This window comes from Petaurus breviceps, unplaced genomic scaffold (assembly GCF_028583685.1).
Source record: "Petaurus breviceps papuanus isolate PSGF00001 unplaced genomic scaffold, PetGlider_PUasm1.0 90721, whole genome shotgun sequence".
NCBI lineage: Eukaryota > Metazoa > Chordata > Mammalia > Diprotodontia > Petauridae > Petaurus > Petaurus breviceps.
The window spans coordinates 6,932,357-6,944,488 of record NW_027187322.1 but is presented as its reverse complement, the minus strand read 5'-3'; the positions used below and the strand labels follow the sequence as shown (position 1 = coordinate 6,944,488).

The window sequence follows — 12,132 nt, the reverse complement described above, 5'->3', positions numbered from 1 at the left end:
CAAAAAGGAGCTTACATCCCAATACATTCATTCAGTTACAAAAAACTTTATCTTCCTGCATGAAAATCTACAGAGCATTCAGTTTTTAAAAGAACAGCAGGATTACCATTTTTCTTTAGATCATTTTTCTCTAAACCCCATATAAAATCTCAGAATAAACCAACTGATTACAATAGCAAAAGTAATAATAATAGCTAGCATTTACATAGACTTCCCCCACCCCCAGGCCCACCTGGGCTGTCCTCTAGGCAAGACTGTTGACTTGATGCTGAGTATGGACCCAGCTTCGGCATCTCAGAAGCAGCCAAGCAGTCAGGCCTGTCAACCACAAGCAGCGGAGGGAATACCTGCCAAGGTCACTCAGGGCTCCTGTGGCTCTCCCTGGCTCTGTGGATGTCTTGCTGCCTTCCTCTCTCATTTCCATCTGTTGGGGAATTTCTAGGACAGCCACGGCTTGTCTTTTCCCTAGAGGTACCTCTTTCTAATAGTATCCTACTACTGGCTTAGCTCTAATAGGATCCCAGGCGCTGTCCAATTGCTGAATCCAGTGGTGGCACAGCAATGAAAGTGGTTGTTTTCCCCCATTCCCCAAGACTGGCCACCACCTAGCTTCTGCCTAACAGAGGAGATTTAAGAGGTGAGAAGCCAACTGTCTGCCAGTGACTCTCTTGAGACATTTCTTATGAAAGGGGCCTTCCTGGGAGCTGCATGATCTGTCTTGAATACAGTCCCACCATGCCAGGAAATGTGTCTGCTCCTGTAAACTTTCTTTGCACTATGAGATTAGCAGAGGGATCAGCAGACATTCCTATAGTAGGAATAGTGTCTGAACAGCCCCATCAAAAGTCTGAGCTCTTTGTCATTACAAATCACGCCCCTTTTCTGCCCTTATGCCCCCATTCTTTAGAGACTTTTTAGTCATCTAACTCCTTACAACTGACCCTGCTGTCAGACATTTCAGTCCTTCAGTCCTTTGTCCTTCTATCATCCATCTTTGCCCCGACAATTATCAAATTTGAGTCCTCTGTCCACCCTCACATGTCTTCCTCAGGCTTTAGATCCCCAACTTCAACCCCACTCCCCCACAAACACACTTACATGACACCTTTCTACTCCTCTTCCCCGCTTAAAATCCTCACCATGCCCTCCTCCATCCTCTTCTCTTTTGGGCTGGTTTCATGGAGTGAAGGGATTGTCTTCCTTCTCGAGGCAGGCTCTCTCTCTCTCTGCTCTTGAGCATCCTGCCTTCCTCTGGACTTGGCTCCTTCCCTCATTCATCCCTTCTCTTTTACCTTTCACCTTTCCTTCTCTGCTAATTCCTCCCCTGTTTCCTGTAAAGTTCTTGTCTATTCTTAAAACAAAAGGAAAGCCTTTCATTGACCCTCTAGTCCCTGTCTCCTCCCCTTCCCTGCCAAACTCTTGGAAGAAGCCATCTTCCTTCATACTTCTTATTTCTCAGCCCCTGGCAGTCTGGCCTTGGACACTGACATGTGAACGAAACTTTTCTCAAAGATAATTATTTCTTAATTACAAAATACTGGGCCTTTCTTCAGGCCTTGCTTATCATTCTTCACATCTCTGCAAAGAACCCATGGAGGCTCTCAGCTGCCTACTATTCCAGAATTCTTTTCTCCTGGATGTTGGTGGATATCTTCTCTCCTGGTTCTCCTTCTAGCTGAGCAGCCATGTTTTCTCAGTCTCAGCAAAGATTGGATCGACATTCCTGTTCCCCAGGCCTTGAGTGGAAGTGAACACGAAGGCTCTGTCCTGGGCCTCTTTTCTTCTTGTACTCCTTTGTCTTTGTGATGTGGGGGCAAGAACCACGAGGAGAGCCAGGAAAGCCCACCACATGGGAGGCAAAGTGAGGAAGACTGCCTTTGAAGGCAGGAAAGACTGGAGTCAAGTCCATTCTCTGACATATATGGGGGAGGGGTCAAGCAGGTCACTCGATTCTCAGTCCTCTAAGACTCTGAGTTGCAGAGAAGGTGACAATCTTCACTAGTAGAAAGAGTTTCCTTTCCTGAGAATTCCTCAGACAGATGAAACTAAAGGCAAATCTCTAGCCTTGTATACTTCATATCTTAGGTAAAATAAGGGTCCTAACACTTTTCCACTTTCTTCATAGGGTTTTTATAAAAATGACATGAGATTGAATAACAAAGGATTTGGTAAATACATTTAGCAATCACTTACTATATACCAGGCATGATGTTGGCCTCTCCAAAGGTACTAATGACCTATGAGCTGGGTCTAAAGAGGATGGCAATTTTTGTCTGGACTGACTGATTGATTGGCTCTCTGAAGATGGCACAAGATCTGTGTATAGAGGGTGTTCTGGGAATTGGGGCTGCAACTTGTTCTTTGGTGGTAGAGGGCAGAGCAGGCAGCAGTAAGGGTGGGGGAGGGGGGTTGGGGATAGGAGACTAAAGAGGCCACTTTGGCCCTGATACAAAGGAAGAACTTGCTGATAATTAGAGCATATCCCTGGCACAGTCTTCAGTACCCAGAACACAGTAACACTTAGGAATGTAGGCTCTTATGAATATTATATGACACTTGGCTCTGGGGGGCGGGGTGGAGAGGAAGGGAAGAAAGGAGGCTGGGAGGAAGGGATGAGGATAAAGTGAGGCCAGACTACTGATAAGACATTATCAGAAGCAGTATTTTCACTTTTAAACCATGTACAAGAAGGACAACCCTTTAGTAAGATAAGTATTTAGCAACTTAGTGAGCTGTTAAAACACATACAACTTCCCTTATTTTAAGGAAAAGGAAAATTTTGATTGGCAATGATGCCAGTTTAAATGCTAATAGTTGCTTGGGAGCACCTAAGAGATGTCTTCAAGTAGTCGAAGGGATGTCCTGGCCTGTGGAAGAGGGATCAACCTAGCCTTGTGAGACCCCAGGAGGCAAAGGCAGGAACATGGCCAGGGGTGGGGGAAGAGAACAAAGAACAGATTTAGGCTAGGTATCAGGAAAACCTTCCTCATAAAGAGAGCTGGCCAAGCAGAATGGGCTACCTGGGGAGGGAGGGGAGAAGAAATTCCCTATCACTGGAGATCTCCCAAGAAAGTCCAGGTGATCAATTGTAAGATATATTGTATGAAGGATGGTTGTTTAGGTATTAGGTCAGAACATATGGATCAACGAATCAACATGCCTCTATTAAGAACCTACTGTGTGCCCAGCCCTGTGTATGAAAAGAAAGGCAAAAACCATCCCATGACCTGGAGGAGTTCACAGTCCAGTGGGGAGACACCATGAAAGTCCACAGACCCATAAATGATAGAGTAGAAGGGAGGTAACCTCGGAGGGGAAGGATGAGGGCCAGGCAACGAAGAGACCCAGGCCTAGGGCAGCTTTTGGGAGAATTTAGTGTTTGAGATGAGTTGTGAAAGAAGCCAGGGATGTGAGGAGGAAGAACAGTGTGTGCATGGGAGACATGATAGTGTGCACAGAGCAATGTGTGCAAGGAGACTAGTCAACACCAGACTGTAGAGGGAATGTTCTTAAGTCATTTCAGTCATGCCCAACTCTTCATGACCCCATTGAGGTTTTCTTGGCAGAGATACTGGAGCAGTTTGCCATCTTCTTCTCCAGCTCATCTCACAGATGAGGAAATTGAGGCAAACAGGATGAAATGACTTGTCTAGGGTCACGCAGCTAGTAAATGTCTTAGGCTGGATTTGAACCCAGTCCTCTCTGACTCTTGGCCTGGTGCTCTATCCCACTGTGCCACCTACCTACCACATAGAGTAAATGGAGAACAGAGTGCAAGGAGACAGACATGACAAGAAAGGGCCAGCTTGGGAATAATCCGAGGTGTCAAAAGACTGGAGATAATAGGGAGCCAGTGAAATCTGTTGAGGGGTGGGGGGGGATGAATGATATGGTCATACCTACACTTTAGGGATGTCACTTTGGCAGCTATGGAAGATGGAATAGCGAGACACTTGAGTCTGGGATGCTGATGGGTAATGGCCATGTCGTATACAAGTCCCAGAGAGGAGATCTGGTGACTGAGTAGATGTGTGGAATGTGAAAGGCAGGGTAAGCAGGAGGAGGGCTAAGTATGAGAAATGCCTACAGGACAGCCTGTTCAGAATGTGCAGGAGGCAGCTGGAGGTGCAGGACTGGCACTCAGGAAAGAGATTAAGGCTGGATATTTGGACCAGGATGTTGGGAAGAGCTTTTGTGCTGGGGAGTGAGAGAGTGGGTCAGAGTGGAGGACGCCTTGCTTCCAGCACAGCCCAGTTGAGGGTGTCCTTTCAAGTCTTTCTCAGGCTCCAGACAGTAGCCCAGGATCAGCAGGAAAGGAAATAAATGGGGAGGGGGAGCAATCCAGGTTTGGCGATTGGACAAGGGGATGAGGGATGCACAAAGGAAATTGCGCAGGGAAGAAGAGTGTAGGCAGGGTCAGCTGATGGAACAGTACTGAAGGATGGAAAGTTTGAGGCCCTGCTGAAATTGGAGAACAGGGTTAAGGGGCCTGAAGGCAGCGGGAAAGATGGAAGAAGAAAATATTATGATCAGATAAAGGGATTTCAGAGTTCATGAACATGGAAGTGGAACATTTGTGGGTGGTGGCAAGATCAAGAGGGTGACTGCCTCTGTGTGTAGCTGAGATGGGATGGGGGAGTATGTCAAGGAAATTGAATAGATCAAGTTAGAGTATTGGAGAGAACAGCAGTATAATAACCATCATAATAATCACTAGCATTTACTTGGTGCATTAAGATTAGCCAAGTACTTTACATGTTTTTCTTGTGATCGTAACAATAAGCCCGTGAGATTGATGCTATTATTATCCCCATTTATAGATGAAGAAACTGAGGGGAGAGCTACAGTATCTCACAGTTAAGTGTCTGGAGCAGGATTAGAACTCAGGCTTTCCTCACTCACTCCCTTAGTCACTTATTCTTATCAATCAGAGGCCTCTTTCTGGTGTAGACTATTAAACAATTCTCATGGACATTCTATTTTTCAGAGGCAACTTTCACTTCTAATCACATTTCAGTCATTTTCAGGAAATTGTCATTTTCTGGTTAAGTCTTTCAGTAAATGGCCTATGTTCCCCTCCACCCCCCCAAAAAAAATCAGATGAAATGGACTTGCAGATTTGTTACTGTCATACTGTCCTCCTGGGGACAGATGGAAAATCTGAGTGTCAGGCACTCAGATCACAAGTAGATTTTGAGTGGTCCCAAGATGCAGCTGGACCTCAGTTAGTCACTGAGACTCTTGTCCAATTTAGAAAGAGGAAAAACCATCAATGTGTCAGATGCCAGGGTCACCGTCTCCACACAGACTCCTCCATCCCTGGTTGTCACCATCTGCTCTACCCAAATGGGCTTCATGGTACAAGTTGAAATGCCATAGTCTGTCCCTCCCATGAGCACTGGGGAAGCCAGACCCACCTCGGGGTCCATCCTCTCCCTGCCAGGGACGGCCTGATTTCCTGTGGCCCTCTATTTTCGCCTCCTCCAGGATCAGGAGATGCTGCCAGAGGAACTTGTTCAGTGACTGATAAATCCTAAACACCAGCTGGCAGGATGGGCAGCAGCCAGCCTCCAGGTCCTTGCCACATCGTTTGGAGGGTAGGCAGCAGCCCACGCTGGAGTGGAATGGAGAAGGCAGCCTCCAGCTCTTGGCTCAAGGGCCTGGGGGGCAGAAAAGGACCTTGGGCAGTTGTGCTGAGACACAAAAATGTGGTCTTAAGGAGCAGAGCTTAGCTTGCTGGTACTCCTTTATTTTCTCTGCAGTCTCGGGACTTGAGAGTTTGATCTAGAGTCAGGAGGAATTATGGAAGACCATATAGTTTAACATCCTTCATTTTTCAAGAAGAAAACTCAGGTCCAGGCAGCTGAGGTGATTTACCCACACTTACAGATAGTAAGTGTCTGAGACGGAATTCAGACCCAGAGTTTCCTGCCTCCCAGCGTTTTACACTGTGCATGTTACCATATGGCCTCTCACCTAATGCAGTCCCCTCATTTGACAGAGGAGGAAACACATCAGCCCCATAGTTGCCTGGATTTCTTCTGTCCCATCCTTTAAAGTGGAGGTCATTGTCTGGCAGCCTCAGCACCAGCGGGCCCCCTGCCTTCCATCCTCTCTCTGGGACCTCTCACTTTCCTCCTCCAACCCTGACTCAAAGCACAGCATCAGAAGATGGTCAATTCAGAGCTGGCCAGGACTGAGAGGCCACTGAGTTCCACTTTCTCATGCTGTGGATGAGGAAACGGAGGTCCAGCGAGCCCTGGGTCAAATGGCCAGTGGGCATTAGAGGTGTGATTTGGGCCCGGGGCTTCCTGACTCCAAGAGCCCACATGGCATTTTGCCTCTTTGGTGTTGGCACAGGACCCCAAGCATGCCCCAAGTTGGGGGGCATGTGACACCTTCAGCTTGATAGTGCTTCTCCCCCTTGGTCAAGAAACATGGGACAATAGCCAGTCTCTGGATTGGTGCTTCTTCTCCAGTGATGCCCACAGGTCATTAATTGGGACTGTTGCACATAATAGTAACAAGGATTCAAAGAATGAGCATCTTTTCCCTCCACAGACCCAAATGACCCATCAGTGACTGAGTCTCCAGACTTGCTTGAGACAAACTAAGGCTCACTCACTCCCTCCAGCTGGCTCCCACAGGGAGAAGTGTCCAGGTGCCTAGGTCCTCACCTAAGTGCTGGGGATGCAGAGACATGCTCAAGAGATGCCACCCTTCGGAAGGGTTCAGCCTATTGATGCACAATGAGGAGTGTCAGTAGCCCATCAAGGAGAAAATGGGGAGTTGGGAAGATCTGATCCCAAGTTCTGCTTCTGACTTAATGATAAATGACCTTGTGATAGACACTTAGCTCCCTAGGGATCCAAGGATTTCCCTGAGACCAGACCCAACAAAGGAGTGACTGATCATCAGCAGCAGAGAGAACATCTATATCAGGACTTTTCTGTTCCAAGGAAATGACAGCCATGAAGCACCATCAACACCAATAATGCAGAGCAGAAACAGTAGTCATCGTACCCGGCATTTATGATGTGTATTTCAGTTGTTAAAGACTCCACAACATGACTTAACCTGAGGCTTCCAGATACCTTGTGAGGTATGGACTGCGGGAGTCATTGTCCCCAATTTACAGAGGAATTAGCTGGGGCACTAGGAGGTGTCAGCAGTTAGAGCTGAACCCAGGTCCAGTGAACTGTCTATGTCTAGAGTGTGTAGCACATGTCCTTGGAAAAGGCCTGGATTGGAAGTCAGCTTCTGTCACTGACTGCATCACCTTGACCTCTCTGGACCTCAGTTGCCTTCTTTGTATAATCAGTGGCTTGGGTGAGCATTTAATGGCTTTGAAAATGAGCCCTACCTTGAAGCCTCTCCCACTCTCCAGGATGGCTGAGCAAGAGCAGCTGGGCTGTAAGAAGAGAAGGGTTTCCCAGGTGCAAATGCATTCACACACTCACCATGCTAGAGAAGTGTGCAAATGCATTTACACACTCACCATGCTAGAGAAGTGTGCGAATGCTATGCACTCACATCACTGTGCTAGAGAAGTGTGCAAATGTATACACATACACTGTGCTAGAGAAGTGTGCAAATGCCCACACACTCACCATGCTAGAGAAGTGTGCAAATGCCCTCACACATACACCCTGCTAGAGAAATGTGCAAATCACTCACACACACACACACACACACACACACCCTGCTAATGAAATATGCAGATGCCCTGGACCTCCTCCAGATCCAAACTGCACTCTCTCTCTCTTCAGTCATTGATCAAGGAGGATTTGCCAGGTGGTTAGGGTTCAGAGGGCTCCTGGTTCTCATACTCCGTTCAAGCATTTCATCCTATGTTAAGCCAAGGGCCACATAACTGCCTCTCATTCTTTCAGCCTTTTCTTTGTGGTTTTCAGGTTTGTAAAGCCAACAGAAAAAGCAAAACTGGAAATGAGCATCTCTGATTCTCCTCTCTCTCAAAGGCTGCTCTCTGAGGTTCCAGAAGAGCCTTCTCCCATCCAGCCCAGGGAAAAATGCTTCTCAAGACTGGGCCTGGGTCTGCAGACAGAGTAAATCTGTGCTGGTTTGAGAAAGCTCTTCCTTACCCGTCTTTAGTTACAGAAATCAACTCAGGGTCCCCAGGGGCAGGGACCTCTGGGACTAGCTTTGCCTTGCTTCTCTTAGCACTTGCTGCCCATTCAGTGAAGTGATTCCATTCCTTCTAGCTCCCTCCAGGTATTCATGGACAGGGTTGTGGCCAACAGTCACTCTTATCATTTTGCTGGCTTTTCTCCCTGATCCCTTGACTCCCACAGTAGTGTGAAAAGGTGCCCATGTACATTTTATGGCATTCACTTGTATTCCATTGCAGAGGACACAGTAGGGAGCAAAGATGTAGAGTGGGATAATGGCATGTATGTGCTCCAGTCCAGCGTGGAGAGAGCAGAGGGCCTGGGATGGGAAACTTTGGGACCATAAATTGAGAGCTAAAGAGGGGGCCTCAAACACCATCTAGACCAGTTCCTTCATTTTATATATGAGCTAACTGAAAACTAAGGAGGTAACATTCTCAAGGCTCCTGAGATAGCAAACAGTAGTAGCAAGACATGAACCCGGGGCCTCAAAGCCATAACTTTTCCTTCTACCTTGTACTAACATGTTTTAGTGAGAGGTAGCTTATCAGGAGATGAGGTGGGAAGGGGCCATCTGAGATTTAGGAGGGACCACAGAGGTCACCCTGTCCAGCCCCCTCCTTTTATCAATGAGGAAATTGAGGCCCAAATAACTGACCAGGGAGGTCACACCTTGGCAAGGCCAGGATTTGAACCCAGGGATTTGAATACAAATCACTGATTCCTTTATGTTTTCAATCAGCATTTATTAAGCACCTTGAAGATCTTACATTCTGTTTGGGGAGGGGACCCTTTAAATTTAAGTCTTGTTATGAAACTTCATGAGTGCTACAGTAAGTTATCTGCACTTCATTCTGTAAGCAGTAGGGAGCCATGGAGGTTTTTGAGCAGAAAACAATCCCGAGATGTGTAATGATTTCTATTCTGTTTGCATTGATGAGGAGGCTGGGCTGGAAGGAGCAGAGGTGAGACATGGGAAGAAGAATTTGAGAACTCTGACTGCCTTGGGTTCAGGTGGTAGGTGGTGGGGACCTGGACTGAAATGCTGGGAAATAAGAGCCAATAGCACTTGACATCTGATTAGATATGGAAAGAGGCTGATGTGGCAGCAGAGGCTGGTACTTAAGGCCAGATGTTAGAAATTATGGGAGTGCATCCTGGGGGTGAGTGGCAAAAAAGCAAGGGAAATGTGGGACTAGAACTTGGGGGATGAGGGGCAGGGCTGACTCTTCAGGTGGGTAAGGCACCTCAAAAGTTGAGGTGATGGTCAAAGCCATGGGAGCAGCTATGGTCATCAGGGAAGGAGGGTGTCTACATTTGGGGGTCACAGGTGATTGAGGAACTAAAAGATGCAATGTTAGAGAAGTGGAAAGAGAACCAAGAGACTGCCATGGCAAAGAAGTGAGACTTTAGAGAATGAGACCATCAAATGTTGGAAAGTTCAAAGACAACACCTAGGGGTGTCAGAGGGCATGAGTGCAAGGATCCTGCTTCTGGTGCTTAATCCCTGTGTATTACTGGGCAAGTCAAGTAACCTCCCTAGACCTGAGTTTCCTCTTCTGTAAAAATGGAGAAGCATCTCAACCCCAACCCCAACCTCAACCATCGCTACCACCATCCCCACTACCAACAGCACCTGCTTTTTCTATGGAGTGTTTTAGTGTGTTAATGTTTACATTAACATCTTGATGGTTTCCATATCTCCCTCAGCTCCCCCAGAAACTGGTTCCCCTTCCCTGTACCCCTTCCCACACTATCTTTGCCCCTTGACATTCTACCTGTGTCTCAGGTCCTGGCTCAAATGCCACCTTCTCCATGAAGCCTCTCCTGAAACCTTCTCCTCCCTGGCTCTCAGGAAAAAAAAAAAAGCTGGAAATAATTTCTCCCTCATGTGATCTCATAGCACTTCATTCTCCATTCATGCACTAATTATACTCTTTTTTGTGCTAATTATATCCCAACGTATTTTATTTATGTGTCTATATCTTATCTCCCATACTAGAGTATGCTGGGAATGTGTCTGACGGTTTCCGTTTTAGAGAGGATTCCTTTTTCAGGTGTGGGTTGGACTGCCTGGCCCCTGAGGGTCCTTCCAAGTCTGAGGTTCTGTGGTTCTGAAAGGAGAGAAATTACTTGTCCAACGTAACAAGACAGTAACGTTTCTATTTTCAATCTGGGGGAATTGTGGCACAAAGAGGTTAGCTGACTTGTCTGAGGTCACGTAGTGAGGATCAGAAGTGAATTTCAAGCCCAGGTGTTGCCAACGCCAGGAGGGCATGCAATGAGGGGACTAGACGAGATGGTCGAAGATTCCTTCAATTCTGAAACTGGTCAAAGCTGAGCCATCCCACTGGCCATTCCTGTGCTTGGCACCAAGTCCTCCAGACCATCCTGTTACAAACCCCCAGTGCAGAACTGGTTTCTGCTTTCTATGTGTGTTTTGGGAAGAGAGGCTGGGGGTAGGAATTACTCTAGACCACTGGTTGAGGGAAACAGTAGAGTCAGGATGAGTAAGCTCAGCACTTGGACGTTCAGCTCTGAGTTCACTGTCTTCTCAGCAAGTCTTCCCTTCTCTCAGCGGACAGGCTGAAAGTTTTATTTCCTTTGCACAAGTGGTGAAACCCACAGGCCAGAGAAGCTGGGTTTCTTTCACAAGCTTTTTAACTTGCATCTTTTCCTTTCACCCTGAAATTCCTTCCCTAGTATATTTGAGTCGAAAAGACCTGAGTTCAAATCTTGTCTCTGGTACTTAGTGGCTGTGTGTTCTATTACAGGAGCCCACACATGGAAGGGCAGACTTATGTCAGCAGGCTGGCAAGTCAATCCCACCCATGAAAACCCCCAGGGTTCCCCCTCTTCTCTCAGTCAGACTTTCATGCACAGCATCCTGACTACATTCTTGGTCCCTTTATAAGCTGGCTTTTGCCTACCAAAGATAAGAGGGGAGGGGAGGAGGGAGAATGGCGTATTCCCCTCTGCCCCCTAAACCCTTGCTCATTGTGGATTGCAGAACTCATTCATTTCACCCTTGCTCCCGCTGGCCATGGACAACAGCATAAGCATGTCTACTGAGACCCTTAGCTTTGGCCGTCCCATGATTCTCTACCTCTGGATTCAACTTCTTAGCCCTGGAGAGTACCTCTGATCGGTCTTGTTGGACAGATGCTTCTCCCATAAGTCAAAGGGACAGGGGTTTCTGAAAGGCTAGACCAAGGTGCTGAAAGGGTGTGTGTGTGTGTGTGGTGTGTGTGTGTGTGTGTGTGTGTGTGTGTGTGTGTGTGTGTGACAGAGACAGAGAAAGACAGAGAGATAGAGTTTAACAAAATAACTTTGATGAGCTGAGGCCGAGCACGTTAGGAATTCTCATTGGGAAGAGGGGATAAACGTGCCTCCCCGTTCCCTGCAGCCTCTTCCTGAGTTGTGGATAATTGGGGGTGGGGAGAAAAGCTTCTCGGCCATTGCCAGGGCTTTGGGGTGTCTGCCCGTCTCCTCGATGCTCCCTGGCTTGCTTTGCTCGCTGTAGCTCCCTGCACCCAGGCAGAAGCTGCCTGGAACATGACAGCAATCTCAGGGAGCCCCAGCCTCTCCAGTGCTGCTTGACTGATGCTCCGGCTCCTTACTATTTCAATTATGCAGATTCTGGATGCCGGGGAGGTTTGTGGCGGATGACGCCAAGGCAGCTGCCCGCCGTGCCCATTGTCGGCTCGTCAGCTGATCGGGGGTGGGAGGGGGGCTCTTCTTGCAGCAGCCAGCATGCAGTTCGATTGAGAGGGGGCTCTGGGGGCGACGCACAGCTCTGTGACTCGCTTGTGCCTTCAGCCAGCTCATGCAGGGGGCAGAGCAGATCGGCGATCTCTGGAAGATGCTGCCTTATCTCGCTCAGGCTCGGCTTCCCGCGGGCTTCCCCGGAAGATGCCGCAGGCTCAGCCCCGCCAAGGGGGCTTGGGAATGAGGAGGCTCGGCCAGCCCACTTAGTTTCCTCGTTGGCGAGTGCGAGCCAGCC

At 48.0% G+C, this 12,132-nt stretch overlaps 1 protein-coding gene across 2 annotated transcripts in view; it reads left to right on the top strand.

Annotated features, from left to right (window-relative positions):
* Positions 1-12,132, top strand: part of SHANK2 (SH3 and multiple ankyrin repeat domains 2) — a 698,541-nt gene that overhangs the window by 444,273 nt on the left and 242,136 nt on the right. The gene's annotated exons all lie outside the window — the stretch shown is intronic.